Below are 16797 nucleotides of genomic sequence, written 5' to 3'. Positions count from 1 at the left end.
ATGAACATTCGGTCTACGGTTGGGTTGTGAACCTCTCGTGAGAGGTAATACTCTGTAAATGACATAAGAACTTTTCCCTTGTAACTAAAGTACAAATGTGAATGTATAGTGTACATAAAGTCAGTTTAATGGCCGAGTACTGCTACTGCTGTAATATACTGTACGATTTAGCGACTACCGTACAAGGAAATGCCAATATTTTGGGGGGCAAATATTTTGCACAACAAGGTAGAGGAGTGCCAAGTTATGGGTTGTGGAACCCTTGGTAGGAGCAAATACCCTGTAAATGACAGATGAACCTCTCTTTGTAAGGCCATTATAATTTCACTCCTGTAGGATGCAATGAAAAGATAAATGCATTAATAAAGCTCTATATGGTTGTGAAAGGCATAAATTTAGACAAGACATGTTTTTGCAGCTGTATTATCCTGTATTATTTCGGCCAGGAGAGAGAGAGAGAGAGAGAGAGAGAGAGAGAGAGAGAGAGAGAGAGAGAGAGAGAGAGAGAGAGAGAGAGAGAGAGAGCAATTCTAAATATTGGTGTTTTGAATATGCAAAGATGAAGAATGTATAACAATTGACTAGTTTAACGAGAGAACACTTAATGTCTGGGAATCAGGAACAAGAAATACAAAAGGTGCTTGCATCTATGATACCTGCAATCTCTAGGGACAGTGAAGCCGGAACACTTGCACGTCAGCAAGACTGGAGACGAGTGAAAGAGTACAAACGTGTTAGATCAGAGATTGTATGCGTGAGGCAGTGTGTTTGGCAAAAATAAAACTTTTCATAGTAAGAACTTATGTTTTACGAATGGATAAGTGAGAAAATAATATTTTGGGAAATCTGAATAAACTGCACGGCTAATATTAGAGAACATGAAAGGATGGCTATGAAATTTTAATACAAAGGTAGGTGCCAAAGTAAAAGGGATGGAGTTATTGGTAGATTTGGAGTTCTGGAGGTAATGCGAATAGTGTCTTGTGCTAATGCATCGGTTAAAAAGCTTGACTGTTGGGAGTACATGGTTTTCAAAGATCATTAATACGGATACTTAGAAATGAGAAGAGGCTCGGGAAAAGTATTCAGCAGATCGTGAATTTGTATAGAATAAATGAAAGAAGTAGATGGAAGTAATGATGAGAACAGGAGTTTCCTGAGGTACTGTCTATCTAATCTTAATTAGTTGAGGGTAAAGTTAAGAAGTATAAAGTAGTTCAAGGTGGTGTGTGTGAATCTGTGCCTGTATACGTAATTAAGGTAAGGGAAATGACTAGCAAGGAAGCGAGAAGACATTGTCCGGAGAAAATAGATGAAATGTGGGCTACGGTTAAAGAAATTGACGTGGAAGCAGTAGATGGGTTTTTTAAATTCCACCATGGGGTCATTGGGACTGCATGGTCCTTGTGGGTATAAAACAGGAATTGAGAATAAAAATAGGAAGTGGTGGAATAAGGATATACAAGGTTTAGTGAAGGGAAAAATAGATATTTTCTGAGGTGTAGTTGCATGATAGATGAGAAGAGTAGGTATATTATTATTATTATTATCATTATTATTATTAGCTAAGCTACAAGCCTAGTTGGAAAAGCAAGATGCTACAAGTTCAAAGGCTCCGCCAGTGAGGAGAGGAAATAAGGAAATAATTAAACAATATGAGAAATAATTATCAATCAATTAAATATTTTAAAAACAGTAGCAACATCAAAACAGATATTTCATATATAAACTATAAAAGACTCTATGTCAGCCTGTTCAACATAAATAGGCTACATTTGCTGCAAATTTGAACTTGTTTGTCAAGAATAAACTGAGGAAATAACGATCAGTATAAAAAAAAAAGGAAAAAAAAGTTCTTTTATAGGGTATACAGCAGAGAAATGTTAATTAATGGATCATCATGAAATGTTTTTTATGCCAGAGTTAAAACATGAAATGAATCCGCCATTTTCTTCTATTTTATATCTTGTCTTCCTGAATTCCCAGTAAGATTAGTTTTCATCTTTTATTGTTTATGCTGGTTCCCAGGCCTTTGTATAGGTCTTCATCCTACTACATACATATTTATTGTTCTTCCGACTGATTTTTATCCCTTCTCACCACACGTCCAAACCATCTCAAGCTTTGAGGTTTCAGACTCTTTATTCATCTTATTGATAAAAACTTCTCTAATTCATGGTTTGTACTCCAGCCTTGAATATCAAGATTTTAAGGTCTAAAACTCTAAATTTTTTTTTACTGTTCAAATTTCTGTTGTATAGAGTCATACATGCTTTATGTACATATAAATATTGGTTCTCTCTACTAATGGGATATTTCTGTTTATCAGTAGTCTGGCTATCTATCCACATTTCGTCCATGTTGCTGCCACTTTCTTGCATGACTCCCAATTCTTGCTTTAGTCACATGTATTTACAATTTAACAAATATTAACTAACATTTCTAACACCTGTACGTCCTTTTATCACAACAGAGTTCTAATATCCCTCCATTTTGTTCTGCATATGCTTTTCAAGCACCCAAAATGTCTTACTCAAAGTAGATTTTGTAATCCAGAACACCTCTTGTGACATGATATGTTACATTTGGTACACAGTAGAAAGTTAATTCTCACAACTAACACACTGCCACTTTAATTATTGCACATTTTCCTTTGTTTCACTTTTAGACAGCATTTGCTCTGTTTTGTTTACATTTGATTTTCAGTCCTCTCCCCTCAATTCTACGTTTCCACCTTATCTTCCTTGAGTTCTGGCATTAACAGTGGGTCATCTGCATGACAGGGACAACCTTTCCTTAAATCTACTGTAGCATTATTAATTACAGTACTATGATGAGCAGATAAAGCTTCAGCACTGATTCTTGATGATTCCTACATTGATCTAACACGTCGTTCCGATATCCCTGCCATTGTCTTCACTCTAAAAGCTAATATTATTAGAGTAATATCCCTAACTTGATGAGTATTTATAGTAAACATCCCATTCACATTTGTAATGCCCATTTAAAAACTGTCTCATTACAAATTCTCAAGCATGAACACAAAATCACAATTTCCACCCTTTGAAATTCTTCACCCTCTGCCACCTTTTCTAATATTCATATAGCATGTTAAAGTTCCTTCCTATATCATTTACACGCTGCTGGACAACCCCCTTGCCTTTGTATAACATTACTCCAGGACACTTTCCTCACTCTTCTGGTCCCACATCTCTTTCTTTCTTTTATCAGGATTTTATGGATACACTACCACAGGGATGAGTAGGAAGCTCATATAAGCCACAATATCTTGACAGTTTTAATCGTCACTTATTTTCCAAAGTTCTTGAACTTGTTCCATTTTAAATCTTCTCAAGGGCCCATTAAACCTCTTCAGCAGTTATGCTCTCTGCTGCTACCTCTATTATGTCACCATACTCCGGTCCATGTGAATATTCTTCATTCAGGAGCTTTTTAAAACTACAGCCTTCCATTCCAGTATTTCCATATTTCATGCATTTCTTTATTTTAAACTATAATCCTTTCATTTTAATCTTTTCTCCTTTTATACCTTTTAAGCTACTTCGCTATATTGAATTTTTTCTCTTCTCCCAGCTGACATTCTTTCTGTTCCTCCAAATGTTTCCGATTTTCTTTGCTACCTACCTTTCATCCTCTATGTCAGCCTCCCTTTTCTCTGCCTATCCTCAGCCATAACTTGAAAGCTTTCTTCTTCTCTTAGATTACCATTTGCACACCCTGGTTCAACCATGTTTCTCTTTCTCTATAATCTTTCCCCGATGTTATCCCCACATGCGTCTTCTGCGCAGTTACTATTTTATAGATAGTAGGTTGGACAGGGTACTAGCCACCCGTTGAGATACTACTGCTAGAGAGTTATGGGGTCCTTTGACTGGCCAGACTACTGCATTGGATCCTTCTCTCTGGTTAAGGTTACGGTTCATTTTCCCTTTAGCTAAACACGCACACCGAATAGTCTAGCCTATTCTTTACATATTCTCCTCTGTTCTCATACACCTGACATTCCGAGATTATCAAACAATTGTTCAGTGGCCAATTTCCTCTTGTTAAGGGTAGAAGAGACTCTTTAGGTATGGTCAGCCGCTCTTCTAGGAGGACACTCCAAAATTAAACCATTGTTCTCTAGTCTTGGGTAGTAGTTCTTTTACTTGAGGGTACACTCGGGTATGCTGTTCTGTCTAGTTTCCCTTCCTCTTGTTTTGTTAGAGTTTTTATAGTTTATATAGGAGATATTTATTTTAATGTTCCTCTTCTTAAAACATTTTTTCCTTTTTTTTCTTTCCTCACTGGGCTATTTTCACTGATGGAGCCTCTGGGCTTATAGCAGTCTACTTTTCCAACTAGGGTTGTAGCTTAGCAATTAATAATAATAATGATAATAATAATAATAATAATAATAATAATAATAATAATAATAATTTGGTAAGTGGTTTCCACCAATCACTTAGATTATATATTAGTTGACACTTGATACTTCTTTTTGCGGTGTTCATTTTCTGTTTTCATTATTTTGACTGATTCTACTCTCATCTTCTTTCTCGCCTTTGACTGTTAAATTAGCTTACAACAATCTATATCAAGTATAAAAATTACAATGTAGAATAAGAGGTGCAAGTGGAGAGTTTTTATCCAAATATGAATGTAGTCAAGGGGTGACGTAATGAGTTTTTACATTTGTTGTATAAAATTTTTATACGAAGATAGAAGAGCCAAAGTTGCGTGATGCAGGACTTGAAGGGATTAGGATACATATAAGAATGTTTGTGGAAGTGGTTATTGAGGATGTAAGATAAGTGATTAAGAGGTTGAAGAAAAGAAAAACACTTGTAATATGATCGAGGGGCTGACCAAGGTTTGTAAGGTAATTTATGTCTGGATGAGGGGAAGGTTCTACTGGAACACGTGTGAGAAACAATAGCTTTGTTACATAAAGATCAAAGAGATAAGGGTAACTATAAGAATTATAGATTTATTTGTTCATGTGATTGAAATCTGATGCACGAGACAATTTACTTTGTGTGGAAACTAATTACAATATACAACTTCAATGCTCAGATTTTTTAGTTTTATAGTACCTTGGTTATTCAAGTATTTGCTAATCTAAATTAAAGTTTTTAGCAACCAGATTCTAAAATGAATACTAAACTACAGATCCATATACATCATTATTTTTCACATTCATAGTTCTATTACTATAGAATAAGACAATTTTCAATGGGTTACTTTTCAATGTACTTTCAAACAATGGAAAATTCAAGAGATCTGATAACATTTGCAAAGAATAAAAGAAAAATGAGACTAGTTTGAAAAGTGTCAGTCATAATTTGTTTCTGGACCTCACTTTGTATGATTCATTAGAACATTTGCACTTATTACAGTGCTTCTTGAGCAACTGAACTCAAAAAGACTGGTATTTCAAGTACTTCTTGAGAGGCAGTATAAGGAATAGGTTTTTCAAAAGTAATTATTCAAAGTATTTGACAATACTTTGTGATAACTTTCATTTTAAGCTTTGCTTTCTGCAAACTTAAAAATAGGTTACACACAATCATTGCTGGGAGAAGGCTGGGCCTTCTTCGACATGTTTCATACTCATACACAGATGATGGTGATACCACTTGATCTAGATATTTTGTTTTACCATTGATAAGTTTTAGTCTCTGTCACCAGCAATATGGGATTTCATATTTTAAATAGAAATTATAATCATATACACAACATTCTAATTTTTCATCTTCCACAACCTTCATTGCCGTTATTCAAATTGAGCACACATTCACATGGAAATGCCAAACAGGTCATTAGCTTCAAGTCATGTGCAAAGAAAAATCACATACTGTATAAGTTGTAGCAGGGAGCTCAAAGTAGTTAAAACCTAAGTTGCTCTCTGGGATGGAATTAAAAAATGTTATGCTTTTCCCATGAAAATGAAATTCTACTGAAAAATTGTCTATCTCTAATTTGGAGGATATTGGTTTCCAATTGTATTTGAAACCTTCCTGCTTTGTGTTCTAAACTTAGAACTTTAATAGCAGTAACTCGAGTGTCAGATTTGATAGTTTCTCAATTTTGCTGCCTTTTTATTTCTCCTACTTTTCATTTTGGTAATGAACAAAAAATTATGACAAATACTGTAATTTAATTAAAAATGGCTTTAAACACTTTTTCCCTTTTTTTCATCTACTCTTTACTGTAATCTTCATACATCATAAAAAAACCCCCTTTCCTCTAACAATTTTTTGTATTCATCATTTGCTATAAAAATAATTATGACTAGCATCAATTATCAGTAAAAAATATTGCCAACACACCAGAAAACCAAACCTCAGGAACATCTAGATGTTGTACAGTATTGAGGAATGAAGTAAACTAAATAGAAAATCCTAACACTTTCACGAAGTCCAACATAATAAAAAATGTATTGCTAAAGTTTAAGAAAAAGTATTATTTCAAGTTCTTCATTTGACTTACCTTCCATGTGGACATTCTCCAGTCAATTCTAATAGAAGCTTCTGTAACAACTGCCTTTTCATATAAGTTTTTCAGTACTTTAAGATCAATTTACAAAGTAAATTTCCCCAGAATGAACAACCCATACTTGAAAGAAAATCCAGATATGAAAATTAATTTACAAATAGCTATGAATTTACATAACAAACAGCAACACATCAGAAAAATTAGCACTTAAAAGATACCAAAACACTTCCAAGGTTGGTTCATTCAAAGAAAGTTTTTTTATTTTTTTTTATTTCATTGTTTATTTCTTGTTTGGAATTGAAGAGCACGGTATTTTAGCCATTAGCAAAATAAAAAAAAAAAAATCATCTAATCTTGCAATAGTCACGAATACAAAAATAATCATGGACTTATTTACAAATAAATTTTTCTTTAAAATCCTAATATTTTTTTTTGTCATGAGGTCTACATTTAACAATTTAAAAAATACCTTCATACACAAAACATTTTGCACAGTAATTTTGGAAAACAGAGATACTGAGTATGGTCTCTTGCACTTAAAATTGGGCACTGACTATATGGTCAGGAAGACTGTCCTTCAAGTTGAAAGTAAAAGAAATTAAATACTTCTGACTGTGCAGTGGGAAGCACGAACTAAAGCCACCAATATAACTTTCTTGTTGGACTGGAACATCGGGGAAGATGGCACAACATTATTCATTGTAGCAGATCTAACATAAAGGAAATTTGGAAGGAGAGAAACCCAAACTCTAAATTAATGTCGCCTGAAAGTAAAGATCCTGTGAGGTTGCTTTAGCCTGTTTAATATGAAATTGAAATCTAATAAAACTATGGCTATGGGTAAGCTAATCTTCTATCATGTTTCAACTTTACAATTTGCAACCCATTGGTGACACTTAAAGGTTTAAAAGGCCATTCATGAATGGCAGAGGCAAGGGACAGTGACAATGCCCTACAGACTGACCGTATATACATAAGATCAGTGCCTAGTTAGAATCAAGGAGGGCCAGGCAATGGCTGCTGATGACTCAGCAGATAGACCTTGAGGCTCCCCAAACCACCCCATCCAAGCTCACAAGGACTGTGAGGTTGCAGCGACCAAAGGAACTAACGAGTTTGAGTGAGACTCAAACCCCAGCCTGGCGATCGCCTGGCAAGGACTTTACCATCAGGTCACCACAACTTTTTGTCATTATTTTGAAGTTTTGAAAATATAAGTAAATATTATTAATTTGGACTTCAACTTCCACTATTGTAGCATAATTTTATAAAGTACGCCTTTACCCCCTGAAATTATGATATTAATGGCATAATTTACATATTTTATTCTATCATTGTTAGTAGGTAGTAGGTTGGCCAGGGCACCAGCCACCCATTGAGATAATACCGCTTGAAAATTATTGGGTCATTTGACCTGCCAGACAGTACTACATTGGATCCCTCTCTCTCGTAACGGATAATTTTTCCCTAACCCTAAATATACACCCAATAGTCTGGCCTATTCTTTACACATTCCCCCTCTGTTCTCATACACTTGACAACACTGCGATTATCAAATAATAATTCTTCATTCAAGGGGTTAACTACAGCACTGTAGTTGTTCAGTGGCTACTTTCCTCTTGGGAAGGATAAAAGAGACTTTCTACCTATAGTATGCAGCTCCTCTAGGAGAGGGACACTCCAAAATCAAACCTTTGTGGTCTAAGTCTTGGGTAGCACCACAGCCTTTGTACCATGGTCTTCCACTGTTTTGGGGTAGAGTTCTCTTGCTTGAGGGTACACTATTCTATATATTTTTTTACCTCTTGTTATTTTGAAGGATTTATAGTTTATACTGTATATGAAAGATTTATTTTAATGTTGTTACTGTTCTTCAAATATTTTATTTTAATTGTTTGTTAAGTCTCTTGTAGTGCCATCTTTTTCCAACTAGGGTTGTAGCTTAGTAAGTAATAAAAACAATATAAGACTCCTGTCTAGATGCCAGCAGAATTATGGAACCTTTCACTTTGATTTGCACATAAAACTAATAAAAATGGTGGTTCTCTCATTTCTATCAAAGGCAATTCTTGCTTACCCATCCACCTTAAGAAGAATATTTTCAACAAACAAATTCTACTGTCCCCCTTACTACCATGACACTGTACTGTACTGATCAGTATCTTCTACTGTTTCCAAAAACCCTTAGTAAGTTGACCCTGTTGAGTTCCAGTGTCATTACCAGTGACCTTCCCTTTAAAACTTATGAAACAATCTCCTTGGTGGTGCTACCAATGTCGATCCTCAAAAGTTTGAGGCTATGAAGAAATGAATGGCTCTAAGGAGGATGCAACCTAATCACTTAATCATTATCAAATGTCCTTATATACTGATAATCATAGCGGTAATGCCAGAACAAGATTGACAGACTGACAATTACCAAAGGGACCTCTGATAGTGGTTTCACTCGCCCCAGTTTTTATACCGACACCCTATAAGGGTGAGCGAGCTGGGTATATTCCTGGCATTCCACGCGACTTTTTTCTATGGTATATTTAGCAGTATTTATACCTTAGAAATGGTGCTTTAAAGAGCATTTCACTGGGCGACACAGGTCCCTCGCCCAGAAATAGATTTTTCCTTCGTCAAAATCCCTTTTCTGGGGCGGCCTGTGACGCCTGGTGAAAAGGGTCCTTCTTACACTTTTCTAATATAAATCTTCCAAATATACTAGAGAAAGATAAAAGCATGGAATGCAGAAGTTACAACCCTCGCGCGAACACCTTGTAGGTGTCGTGTATTTAACAAGGGCGTGTGAAAAACCACTATTCACAGGCTGTCTTCCATTTAGATAATCCCTTCATCAATGGGGAGGGCCGTGACAGGCCCTAGAGAACACAGTTGGACTACCCCCCCCGACACCTACCACGCGCGCTCTCTAGGACATCCTTCTGTTTTGGACTTGCCAGCTAAGTCGGTAGTGTTTTGATCAGTGTTTTTTCACAAGTGTTTGTCGTTAATTCAACATGACTGACGTTGCTACTTCACCTTTACCAATGTTAAGTACCATATTTTGTTTTGACAGTTTATTGCAGTACCGGGCATTTGTTCTGTTTCCAGTATTGTGGATTTTAATTTTGGAAGCGATTGGCCTGCCTCGGTATCGGCAGCCATTTTGGGTTTTGTTCGCTTAGGTAAATTTTCAAGTTAATATTGCCCATCTGGTACTCTGTCATCTAGGTTATATCACTTTCGTTTTATGACCAATTTTATTATCATTATTTATTAATAATTTTTACTATGGTATTTATTTGCTAGCAAGTCCAATTTGGACCTGCGAAGAATAGCGATTTAGTCTTTGTTATAGTTTTGTACTACAAGCGAGGTGGGGCCTCACTGCCAAAAGGAGGGTTGAAGTTCAAAAGCAAACCTTCTTCAGGAAGAAACAGAAGTTTCCCCCTTACAAGACGAGCCGAGGTCACTACCATCAATCGTCTGTTACCCACTCGTCTTCACAGTCTCCCGCTGCTTCGTCGACTCTACAACCGAAGCACCCTCAACAGGTGGTCTACCTCACTGCTCCCCCAGGTACCCAACCCAACCCCGTTTGGATGCCCTCACCCGCATACAACCCTAGCTACGAACCCTCAGGTCCCTTTCGTGGACACCAGAGAGGTAGCTACAGGGGTAGAGGACAGTTCCGTCAACGAGGCGGTCCTAGGACAAGGGGTTCTCGAGGAGGGAAGGGACCTAGATTCACTCCCTCGCAATGATATAGTCCCGGTAGGGGGGAGACTTTACCACTTTCGAGACCATTGGACCTTCAGTCCGTGGGCTCACAGCATAGTCTCCAAAGGCTTGGGGTGGAAATGGTCACAAGGTTCTCCTCCTCCACCAGTGGCCTTCTTCCAGAAACCCACTACCATTCTGAGATACCATCGAGTTACTAAAGAAAAAAGCAATCAAACGGGTTCGATCGCTGAAGTTCCAAGGCCGCCTGTTCACAGTTCCGAAGAAAGGCTCGTCGGCGTTGAGAGTGGTCCTGGACTTGTCAAAGCTAAATTCTTACATCCTCTGCGACAGGTTCCGGATGTTGACCATCTCTCAGGTACGGACCCTGCTTCCCCGCGGGGCCGTCACCACCTCTATCGATCTTACCGACACCTATTATCACGTATCAATAGCTCGAAACTTCTCTCCTTACCTAGGTTTCCGTCTAGGCAGGAAAGCCTTTGCGTTCAAAGTCATGCCCTTCGGCCTCAACATTGCACCCAGGATATTCACGAAACTGGGAGAGACAGTGTTAGAACAACTCAGGAACCAAGGGATTCAGATCGTTGCTTATCTGGACGATTGGCTCATTTGGGCTCGGTCGGCCCTGGAATGCAACAGAGCTACGAAGAAAGTACTTCGTTTTTTCGCCAGCCTGGGATTTCGGGTCAATCTCCAAAAATCCCGCCTACTACCATCAGACCGCTTCGAATGGTTAGGCATACAGTGGGACCTTGCACGGCACAAGCTGTCTCTACCTCCCAAAAAGGTAAGAGAAATAGCTTCCAAGATCAAGAATTTTCTCAAACACAAACAGGTGTCCAGAAGAGCCTTAGAAAGAATCCTCGGCCTTCTTCAATTCGCTTCAGTAACAGATCGACTATTGAAAGCCAAACTCAAAGACATCAATCGAGTTTGGAGAAAGAGAGCCACAGTACCTTTAAGAGACAAGGTCTCGAAGATCCCCTCTGTCTTGAAAATGAGACTACAGCCATGGTCCGAACCGAGGAACCTCTCCAAATCGGTTCCTCTTCAATTCCCACCCCAACAAGTGACAATTCATACAGACGCGTCTCTGAGTGGATGGGGGGGTTACTACGAACATCAGATGTTTCAGGGCTCTTGGTCACCCGCCATGAAACACTTCCATATCAATGTTCTCGAAGCCATGGCAGTGTTCTTGACCCTGAAGAGACTCTCTCCTCCGAGGTCGACCCACATCAGAGTAGTGTCAGACAGCACAGCCGTAGTACACTGCATCAACAGAGGAGGATCCAAGTCGCCCAACCTGAATCAGATCCGGGTCACTATCTTCGCCTTGGCAACAGAAAAGAACTGGTTCCTGTCAGCAACCCACCTAGCGGGAGTCCAGAATGTGATAGCGGACTCACTATCCAGGACGAAACCACTGGAATCAGAATGGTCTCTGGACATAATTTCATTCCGGTGGATACTCAGGCTGGTTCCGGTCCTCCAGGTAGATCTATTCGCAACTCAGATGAATCACAAACTTCCGTGTTATGTGACACCAAACATGGACCCTCAGGCTTATGCCATAGATGCATTAACCCTGGATTGGAACCATTGGAGGAAGATTTACCTATTTCCACCAGTGAATCTTCTAATGAAAGTATTGCACAAACTACGCTCCTTCCGGGGGGCAGTGGCCTTAGTAGCACCTCACTGGCCAAAGAGCAGTTGGTTTCCTCTCCTCCTCGAGTTGAAACTCCGACCCTTCCGGATTCCATTCCCCAAACTGACTCAAGTAATCCAAACACAGACTGTGTCAGATTCCTCAAGGATAGCCAAAACCCTAACTTTGTGGACTTCATGAAGTTTGCAGCTCATAAGGACGCAGACATTGACCCGGAAAACGTTCTCTTCATCGAAGCGGACAAAAGGGACTCGACAATTCGTCAATATGATTCGGCTGTTAAGAAATTAGCAGATTTCCTAAAGAATTCAGACCATACTCGTATGACTCCGAATTTAGCCATCTCGTTTTTTAGGTTCCTATTTGACAAGGGCCTGGCAGCTAGCACTATAACCACCATCAAGTCAGCTTTGAAGAAGATCTTCCTTGTTGGGTTTAACATTAACCTGGCGGATTCCTATTTCTCATCTATTCCAAAAGCATGTGCTAGGCTTCGGCCTTTGGATCGGCCACAAAAAGTCTCTTGGTCTCTGAACAATGTCCTCAAACTTGCGTCAGACACGGACAATGAGACCTGCTCTTATATCACTCTGCTTAGGAAGACTCTATTTCTAACAGCTATGGCCTCAGGTGGTCCCCTTGGAAGATTATCTCTCTTCCCCAGGATCCTTCGCTGTGTCCAGTCACTACTCTCAGGACCTTTTTAGCTAGATCTGCCACCTGCTCGTCTGGCCCCTTATTTATCAGGGAACAAGGGGGTACTATGACCATTCAAGGTATCAGACAACAAATCCTCTACTTCATTAAACATGCTAACCCGGAATCATTTCCCCATGCTCATGATATACCGTCAATAGCTACCTCCATCAATTACTTCCAGAACATGGACTTTGACGACCTTAAAAAATATACGGGTTGGAAATCTCCTATGGTTTTCAAACGCCACTATCTAAAGAACTTACAGGCCCTTAAATACCCTACGGTTGCAGCGGGGAGTCTTATCTCTCCCCATTAAACTCTGATTATTTCTTTATTCCATCTCTTCTCTCCTCCCTCCTACCCACCTCTCACACCACGTCGCCACTCTCCTGGGTGGTTCGTTAGCCCTAAGTTATTTACCATGTTTAATTCCTATGATTTAACTGTTATTGTAATTACCATTCCTTTAATGTTTAGATATGCTTAGACATGTAAGATTGATACCTTTTGCGACTGGACACTCGAAGTGATTCCTTGTCTTCATTTATTTTAGCCTTACGTCCCCTATGTCTTTGGGTAGTTTGTAATTTTATGTTTACTTACAGTATTATATTATTGGCTTACATGGTGTTTGTTTTCTCCTTATTATGTTATTATTGTATTGGGCTTGGAAGGCATTCTCTGGTACATTTTCACCGGCCGCCCCAGAAAAGGGATTTTGATGAAGGAAAAATCTATTTCTGGGAAGAGGCCTGTGACGCCCGGTGAAACCCTTCCCGGTTGTTTGGTACGGACCCACCCCCTTTTTTCCTTGCCAAGCCATATGTTCTTGCAGAAGGATGTCCTAGAGAGCGTGCGTGGTAGGTGTCGGGGGGGGGGGGGGGGTAGTCCAACTGTGTTCTCTAGGGCCTGTCACGGCCCTCCCCATTGATGAAGGGATTATCTAAATGGAAGACAGCCTGAGAATAGTGGTTTTTCACACGCCCTTGTTAAATACACGACACCTACAAGGTGTTCGCGCGAGGGTTGTAACCTCTGCATTCCATGCTTTTATCTTTCTCTAGTATATTTGGAAGATTTATATTAGAAAAGTGTAAGAAGGACCCTTTTCACCGGGCGTCACAGGCCTCTTCCCAGAAATAGATTTTTCCTTCGTCAAAATCCCTTTTTTAGTTCTATTTATATGGGATCATAACAGCTTCTGAAGGGATAGATTAAAGAACTGTTTTGGCCAACCTGATGAATCTGTCAACTGAGCATTTTTCACAAGGCTTGAAATGGCAAATATTTACATAATTTACCATTTTATTAACTTATTTATTTTGGCTTGTTCTATTATCTTCCCATGATTTAATAATTCTTTTTCTCCCAAAGTATGATATCAACAACTTATTATACAGTATATGATAATTTATGTTGTGAAAACTTACTGTTTATGTTAAAAGTTCTCCTTGTCTACTAAGGAAGTATGTGAAAACTATGAGAAAAGATAATAACAACATATCTTTAAGTAAAATCTAAGGACTTATGTAAAGTACTACAGTATTCAAAAGTCCTATTATGAACATGGACTTATTTCTATCGTTTAACAAATACAGTACCCTGAGGGGCATGTAGTGTTACGTAATAAAACATGACCTTCATAATCAAGATACCGCGACTTACTGATCAAATAAATGTTATCTTACAATCAATATCTGCATGCACTACTAAGCTTCTAAGGATTATCAAAATTTAAATACTAGAAAATGCTGCATTATTTATACATTCTGCTCTAGCCAAGGTAAATAAATAAAAAAAAAATAAAAAAAAAAGTAAAACTTCACCCTTTCTAGGTCTCCAACACTGCAATATGGCATAATAGCCATCCTTAGGTTAAAAATTATGTGATAACTTTTACTTGAAACATCTACTTATGTCGTTCAAGAAGGGGATTATTCTATCAGCCTTACCTTAGCTTAGATTACCTAAGTTCACCATATCTTATCTATGTTATCTTTTTATCCAAGCTGTGAAAATTGCCAGTGTAGGAACATTTTGTTCATTCATTTACATGATTATTAATGTTCCATTACAACACTAGCAATGAAAAACGGGGTATTTGATACATTTGAATCTTTCTACTAACATAACACCAAAAACTAGAGGTCAGAAGTACCACCAAAAACTAGAGGTCAGAAGTACCACCAAAAACTAGAGGTCAGAAGTACTATGGTAATGTAAAGATTCCAACTAGAATCTTTCAAGTTAAAATATGGCTCAGGTAATGATTGGATACCTGAGACAGTAAACTGAAGAATACGAAAACAACCACATCCTTAACTTCAACCTGCTTATGCAAAAGCCTTACCATAGGTTGATTGATTACTCTTTTATCTTCTCAATGTACATACACTGATAAGAGACACCTGGAAACAATGAGAGAGAGAGAGAGAGAGAGAGAGAGAGAGAGAGAGAGAGAGAGAGAGAGAGAGAGAGAGAGAGAGAGAGAGAGATTTAAATGATTATACATGGTATTATGTAATTATCTGATTAAATCTTGAGCAACACATTCCACATTTAACTTTATGACTTTAAGGTAAAACTCATTAACAAATATAAAAAAAAAAGAGGCTTATACATTTCACATAAAAGTTTGTAGATTTAAAAGAGGAACCTATTAGTGATACCTACAAATTACAAACTAAGGTAACATTTCATGAATTCTACTCTTTAAGCAAAGTTGTTGTTACTTTATGTTATTAACCCAGCATCATCCTTCATATTTCTACGTACAGCAGTGTGATTTCAGGTTTTTGCTTAATCGTCAAATACCTATTGTTATTGACATCGTTACATTTGTTCGTGTCATTCTACCTAACAGTGTCCATCAGGAAACTGTTCTCTCTCGTACTTATTCCATCTTTATATCAATTACCTTTAATTCTTCTGTCCTATCACATCTTATTCAAATGTGTCTGCTCTACAAAAAAATTAAATGAGGCCAGGAATCTCTATTAATAAAAAATAATAAACAAAAAAATTCATGGTCTTCCAGGTTAATCCGGAATTAGAGCTGTAAATAAAGTTACATTAAAGATCAATTTGACTTCCCCATTTGTCTATTGTTTTAATAGCTCAATTATGGTACACACCAGTCCTGTACTAACAGTAATTTTCCTTCCTGATACAAGATTTTTCTAATTTTTATCTTGGTATTCTCTTTTGTATTACTTGTTATGACTGTATATTCTATGTCAGTATTAATTATTGTCTCTTACTACGAGTTAAGAAGGCAGAAAAAAGTAACTGAAAATACGCAGAATACTCTACTCAATTTGTGGATATTAAATATTACCCGGTTTTTATATCAAGTCTTGATTATCATGATAAGATTAGGAAATACATAGAACATTTTCTGCAGATGTAATAGGGGGCCCTATACTTATCTAATTAGCTGTACATTTAAAGTAACTTTAATTTTATCTTACTACATAATATCTAGGTCTGTAATTCTTATACTGTACATTTCTATTTACTAAACTGTTATTTTTTCTCATTTTCACTTTCTATATCTAATACTTGTATTCAAATACTTTATTTCCTGTCTAGATTTACTATTGGTTCCAAGTTTTCTGATTTCCGTGACTCCTCCTAAATTCACAGCACCGCTCAATAGTTAAGGTAAACACGATTCCCCTAAGTGGTACTGATTGTTATATTTCTCTACTTTACCATATCATAAAACTATTACAACCCTTTTATCATAGATATAAAATACAAATTTATCTGATGAATAGCAAATATAACTTTGTATATCTTGTAACAATGAAGAGATAATTTCACCATAAAATTTACAATTTTTAAAAAAATATTTTATGAATTGATGAGCTCCCAAAAAAGACCACCAATTCTGAATGGTAGTTAATTTTTCTGAAATTTACCTCAGGTATTTTTTACATCTCTTGATAGCAGCCATTGACTGTGATTATGTATCTCCCACATAGGTGTATGTTTAATTGTTTCTCTTCCTCTTGTTTTGTTCAAGTTCTTAGTTCTTTTTTTATAGTTTGAATAGGAGATATCTATTTCAATGTTATTATTTTTCTCTGTTGGAGACTCTGGGCTTATAGCTTCCTGCTTTTCCAACTAGGATTGTAGCTTAGCAAGTAATAATAATAATAATAATAATAAATAATAATAATAATTTTAATAAT

Source organism: Palaemon carinicauda, chromosome 18 (assembly GCF_036898095.1).
Source record: "Palaemon carinicauda isolate YSFRI2023 chromosome 18, ASM3689809v2, whole genome shotgun sequence".
NCBI lineage: Eukaryota > Metazoa > Arthropoda > Malacostraca > Decapoda > Palaemonidae > Palaemon > Palaemon carinicauda.
Note: the sequence above shows the minus strand (reverse complement) of the source record.